Genomic DNA, 6,901 nt, shown 5'->3' with positions numbered 1-6,901 from the left:
TAAATATAAGCAAAAATAACTCCCTACCTTCAAGAATCTGAACATCTAAATTTAGACAGAAAGAATGAGAGTAAGACAAGAGAGAGTGGTGGAGTTAAAAGGCAAATGGAATAAGAAAGTTATGCCTCACTTTTGCAAAGTTCAGCAGACATGTTACTTGGAACTACAGCCTAAACCTAAGTCTTTGTGCAAGAGAAAGGTGTGATAAGTAGCAGAACAGAGGTCCTGTCCAGTATGTGTAAGTAACTAGGATGAGAAGAGGGGATTTAGTGGAGTTATTTCCAGGAGGTAGTTTTGTTTTGGAGAGAGATTAAGGAGAGAGAATGATAGAATCATAGAGTTGGAAGAAACCACAAGTGCCATGCAGTAGGTCCAAGAGCTAATTTTTTCACTGCACCAGGTATGCCATGAGCCATACTCTTGACCCTGCTGCTATGCCACATACATTTGATGACAAACTGTGCTGTCAGGGTTTGGGTGCATCTGTACTTAGAAATAATGCAGCTTGACACCACTTTAACAGCCATGGCTCCCTCCTACAAAATGCTGGGAATTGTAGTTTGGTGAGGCACCAGCACATTTTGGCAGAGAAGGCGAAAGGCCTTGTAAAACTACAAATACCAGAATTCCATAGGATGGAACTACTAGAACTTAAACGTGGTGTCAAACTGCATTATTTCTACTCAGCACCATCCATTAAAAGTAGAAAGCGTTTGTTTAAAAAGAAGAAACCCAGTTAAAACAAATAGATCACAGTCATACATTACTACATTAAAATGTGTAGATGCAGATATGAATGACCTTAGGAATTGACCTGGAACCCACCTTAAACTTGAGGAACCCACTGCAAGCAAGAGAGGTCTGTGGCATGGGTGAGTGGGGCACTTCAGGATGATGTGGCTAGCCCTTTACCACCATCAAGCCAGTCGGAAGGGTCTAGGTGCATCATCCTGAAGTGCCCCACTCATCTGCACTGACGATCTTTTTGCTTGGAGCAATTCCCTCAAATTTAGGAGGGATTCCAGGGGGTATTTACAACCATGACAACAATGCACATGAAGCCTATCTGAATATGGGAAAATTACAATCTGTAAATCTAGATTACAAACCCATTACTGCAGTGCAGAATGTCAGCCATCTTTTCTACTTGCTTGAACGACCTTTCCCAGTTTCCTGTGGAACTCCTCAAAAACAGTCTTGGAGGCACAGACAAGCTGCATACTGTGTGTTACCCATCTGTTTTAGATCATTGGACTAGTCAAGTGAAACAATTTGGGTTCTGCCACAGGTAGCAATACATTTTGGGTCTACACTGAACAGTCAGGACCTTATGGGTGTTGCCATAAATGACACCATCTGCCTCAGATGCAAAAATAGCATGACTGGTCTTGTGTAGCCTGAGTTTTGACCAAGGGTGTCAATAGCACTTTGCTGCTTTGCTTCAGGCAGTGAATGGTCTTGGAATGGCCTTGAGAGCTCTAGACATAAGGAAAGCTTGAGGAAGTGCTAAGAGTTGAGCCTGGGGACCTGTTAACAGCATTAGAAGGGAAAGAATTCCATTAAAATATTTGCATTATCTCATGATTTAATGACATCTACAAATCCCAAGAAGTAACTTTCACAATAACAGTTTCTTCACTGGTTTCTTTTCACCCCACTGGGAATCACACTAATTTTGAATCCTCAGAATTTCCACCTCTAATTGCTAGAAGGGTTCATTATCAGCTGTCGAAAGTGCAATACATCAATCTCTCAAAGCTGCTATACAAAAGACTTTCACACATCTGATGGACTGCTGTGCTAAATACATCTTAATTTGTGCTGCATCTGCTGTTTTCTAATTTGTTTGTCATGCTGTGAATGCTACAGTCTTTGCTACAGCAACTCCTGATTTTGCTTGGAAAAAGGAGGGGGGAAATCCCCAGTTACCCAGAGAAGAAATGGCAGAGTGCCATCATTGTTCCTCTGTTTTTCAAAACAGTATCATGTCTTTTTAAAAAATATATACTAAAGAAAATAACAAGTCTTTTCCTCCATAATATGTCCCCCTAAATACATATACCAGCTTAAGCTTAAAGTTATATCTGCATGTTAACACAGAATAGAAAATGTACATTTAATTCTTGATTCAACAATTAACATAATAGAGATTTCTTTTTAATGAAGAAAATGACAAGTGGGTCCCTGCTGCCTTTGCCCACCAAACTAGATATAGAGACCAAGCGTTACATGTCCATGTAAACACATAGTGGAAACTGTAAATTTAATTCTTGACCAACAAACAACATAAAGAAATTGCAATTGTATGTCCAGATTCTTACTCATGTCAGGGATGTTTTTCAAATTAGAGTTTTGTTTCCTGTTTTAAGATTCTTGTTAGGCAAAAAGAGAAGAGTGTATAGCTAAACTGAACAACTCTTGAATCTGAATATATCATGTTTCAAATGTGCTGGGAATCACCTTGCCTGGCCAGTTCCTTTGAATCTACTGTCTTTTTTCAGTCTGCCTATGAATAGGGAGCTCTCCTAATGAAACGAATTGCATCTAGTGTCCTCAGATCAGCACCCGCTGAGTCACAGATCAAGACCAAGAAGGCAAACTGGGTAATTCAGCAGGATCCAAAATAGATCAAAGGCTTAGAGTTAGGAGAAGCCTGTCTAAATTGCTAGGGGGGGGAAAATCAAGCTCACCGCTATTCCCTCAAAGGGGATAGTTTGTTTTAACAGGTACACCAAGTGTGAAAGACCCTGGTGGGGGCTGCTGATGAATTTGCACTGTAGCCACCTCTACTGTCAGTCCATTAACCTTCACGACCACAGAAAATCATCCTTTAAAACAAGAAGGGGGAACAAAAGAATAGAGCCTCCTTCAAAACCACAGATGGAATTGTCTGTGTGTTCAAGAAGCTTTGTGGGGCACGAGGTTAAGAAGACATCCGTCTGACAATAATATACATTATTTCCAAGCATAAGGATGGGTTGAGTGACATCAGTCACTGGGGAGTAAGCTTAGGGATATAGAGGCTGAGCGCAAGAACGGCACAATCAGCTTTTCTCCAAGAATTTTATAATGTCAAGAATTCCAGTCATTCAAGTAGAACCTTCTGCTGTCATTATGATATCTAATGCTATATAACCTAAATGTGTGTGTGTGTGAGAGAGAGAGAGAGAGAGTGTGTGTGTGTGTTCCTGACATAGCTGCCAATCTTTTTCACCTAGCCCACACATCATCAGGGAACTTGTTTTGTTGATAAGCAGACCAAGGTTTTCCATGAACATATGGAAGGTGGATTTTAAACAGCTCTTGTTTTCACAGCACATCTTCCTTCAGCTTGGAAGTGGAAGGACAGAAAACCATTTACATGTTGCCAATCTCTGCTGTCACCAAGCCTGAAGGAAGAGAACACATGGCAGATTCATTTTTTTACCGCTGTTTCTTTTCTCTTTTTTTCTCCTTTCCCACCCAAGCGGGCTTTATATGACTGGAAAAGTCAGAGGCAAATCAGAGCTGTTGAAAAAGGGCTGCATATTTGATCAATAAGGCGTATTGTTCAACCTCTGCTGCTGAAGGGGGCAGGCGGAAGGGGGGGCAGTGAAAACCCTCCTAAAGGTAACAGAATTTGTAAAGGTTAATCAATTCAGCTAATTGTAAATGTTCTCAATTGTCAGTCTCTAAACACAGCCATTCTTTTGTAGCCAGTAATTCACTGTGGGATAGAGCAGTGCTAAGCTGGAAAGCCAGAGAAAGAAGAGAAAGCAGTCAAATTCCTCATTACTCTCTTCATGTTGTGCTCAGCCTGTGTCTGGAAATGTCAATATATATACCTCAGGGAGACAGTCTTTTCTATCCACCAGTGCTCGCTTTCTACCTCCTTTACACACTAAACAAAGTAAAGGGCCTAATCAGCATGAGGCAGGAAAATGAAGAGGTATCAGACCATTGATCTTTTCACATGCTACCTCAAGGCTGTTGTGTCCAAGTAACCATGGGAGTCCTTGCTGCAGCAGGTTTTTAATTTTGTGGTGATAAGCAAAACGAATCTGTCCCAATTAGGGCTGCAGTAAAGGTTTTCCACTGAACATTTTCGAAACAAAAGGTAGACATTCCTAGAAGGATAACATGTTCCTCTGAACACCCAGGGTATTCGATTTTATTTTGTTTCATTTCAGCATTGTCATAATAATCATTTTTCTTCTCTGATGATTCAGTGCCTTTTCTTTTCTTTTTGCTTAGGGCAGGGGTAGGCAACCTACGGCCCACAGGCCAGATGCGGCCCAGCAAGGCCTTGGGACCGGCCCCAGCCCCAGCCCAGTCCTGCTGCCGATTGCCACCAGAGCCTTTGGCATCTCGCGTGAGGGCATGGGGCCTTTGGCCTATCAGGAGGAGGCGGGCAAGGGGGGGCAAGCGGCGGGCAAGGGGGGCAATTGTCTATAGAAGCCTCAGAAACATGCATCTATATTAACATTTTTTTAAAAATCAGCAATTTTTTTCGCGTGTCCTCCATTTTTAAAAAAGTCTCCTCCATTTGAAAATTTTGTCCTACATTTGTCCTGGTTTATTTATTTATTTAGAAAAATTATTTAATTATTTATTTTTTGGCTTTGGCCCCCCAGTTGTCTGAGGGACAGCAACCCAGGCCCCGACTCAAAAAGGTTGCCTACCCCTGGCTTAGGGCTTCTTCTCCTTCCTTGAATAATCACAGAATGAGTGCAGCCATATTTAGGTGGTCATAACAGGTGTAAACTGAATGTGTGAGTAGGGAAAGTGTGCTAGCCCCTTCCCTCCCATCTTTGGTGTGCATATCCACTCAGTGTGGAGTCTCTTCATGAGCTAGATTCCCAACAGCATGGACAGCCTCTACATGTGGAGATGGTGGGAGTTGCATGACCTCCTTGAACATGTATTCAGTTTAAACCTATTTTGAATGCTGCTGTAACAACTGATGATGATATCACAAGACCACATAGCAAATCAGATATGGCAGCATGACAGCTTTCCTACAGAAGACAACCAAAAGCCAGTTCAGAGAAAGAGCAATACTTCCTGGATTCACTATGCACCTACCTGTCTACCGAGAAATTTCTGAGAGGGAAAAGGAAAGAAATACAGTTCTTGCCTCGGCTCCTAGGCAATACCGGTTGAGATTCCATCCCAACATTAGGAGGAACTTCCTGACAGTAAGGGCTTTTCGACAATGGAACAAACTCCCTTGGAGTGTAGTGGAGTCTCCTTCCTTAGAGGTCTTTAAACAGAGTCTGGATGGCCATCTGTCGGGGATGCTTTGATTTAGATTCCCTGCATGGCAAGGGGTTGGACTGGATGGCCCTTGTGGTCTCTTCCAACTCTATGATTCTATGATTCTACAATACCACATTCCCTGATATTTTAGGGGCAAATCAAGAGAGCTGCATCCTTGTGATGTCACAAAGACCAGGTAGTTATAATGTCATGGGACTGGGTACTTGTGATGTTGCAGCAGCTGTGTGGAAAGGATGGAACTGCTTATGAGTCAGTAGGCAGGTTACCCAATATGGTCATGCATCCCACTCACACATACTGCCAATGCAAGTACTATGCCCACATGTGAACCTCCCTATTGGCATGGTATTCCGGACCTATATATATTGGTAGCCAAGCATTTTTAAAATGTTGTTTGTCATACTGATATCCAATGAGCTCAAGGTAACACACACAGCACTCCACCACTGACTTTATCTTCACAAAAACATTGTGAGGAAGGTCAGGCTGAGACAGTAACTCTCTCAAGATCACCCAGTTACTGTCACATCTGAGTAAGCAACCAGGATCTCCCAAGCACTCGACCAATATTCTCAATACTATACCAAACTGGCTCTTTGCATCAGTACATCAGTTGCACTTGTGAGATTGTGCTGTTTCTGGATTCGTTCCCTTGGCTGTTTCATTAGGTCTCACAAACTATGTTGGAGGATCCTGAGAACCAATAATAGCTGATCAATATTAGCAACTATCAGATGTAAAGCTGAGTTGTCAATTACGGTCTTCCTCCCACCTCAGAGACATCAAAGTAAAGAAGCAATTCACAACATTAAAAACCTCTTACCACTCCAGGACATTCAACAGTAAAAGTCTGGCACATTTGCTAAACAGTAGGACATGCCCAAAAAAAAAATGTATATGACAACAGCTGGTGAAGAGGAAGAATGGAAAATGGGCCCAGCAAAGCTGAATTTCTAATTCAAAAAGCTCAAACATTGTCCAGTACAGCAGCATTTTGAGCTACAACAACAAAAAGCTGAAAATATCAGAAACAGAGGTTTAAATCAGAAATATCTCTTCCCTTTTGAAACTGATGTGCTTAAATATGTTTTTGTTTTCTGTCTTGATGCATATGCCATGGACTGAAGCAGAAGACCAGCAATCCAAACAAATCCATCAGCGGAAGCTTAACACTGGATTAAATATTAGAATGCTATTGTCATTTTTCTAGCCACAGATAATTTACTAACTTACTGATTTCCCTCTTAATGGGGGAGCCATATATGCATCCCCAAATGTTCCCCTAAAAAAGTCTACTATGACATTTATTTGTTTGGGGGTTTTTGACATTATACTCAAGAGATAGATACAAACACATCTGCTGCAGTTCATCTGAACATTAAAGACATCACACAGTGTATTAAGGTTTTCAGTGTGAAATGGAGCTGCCCAATTCTTTCCATTTGGGTTGCTCACATACTGTGTACAATTCAAAATTACTTTGACAGTCACATTTCACAGAGGAAATGTTTGGTGGGGGGCAGGGAGAAATACAACAAGCAAAATTTAAGTGTTCACAAGTCCTAAAAAATAATTGCCCTACTTTAACAGCTTCCCTTCCTTTAGGATGAATGTATAGGTTACTACATGTAAATTTGTCATA

Source organism: Sceloporus undulatus, chromosome 2 (genome assembly GCF_019175285.1).
Source record: "Sceloporus undulatus isolate JIND9_A2432 ecotype Alabama chromosome 2, SceUnd_v1.1, whole genome shotgun sequence".
Classification (NCBI taxonomy): Eukaryota; Metazoa; Chordata; class Lepidosauria; order Squamata; family Phrynosomatidae; genus Sceloporus; species Sceloporus undulatus.
The sequence above is the reverse complement of the archived record's forward strand: the minus strand, read 5'-3'. Positions refer to the sequence as shown.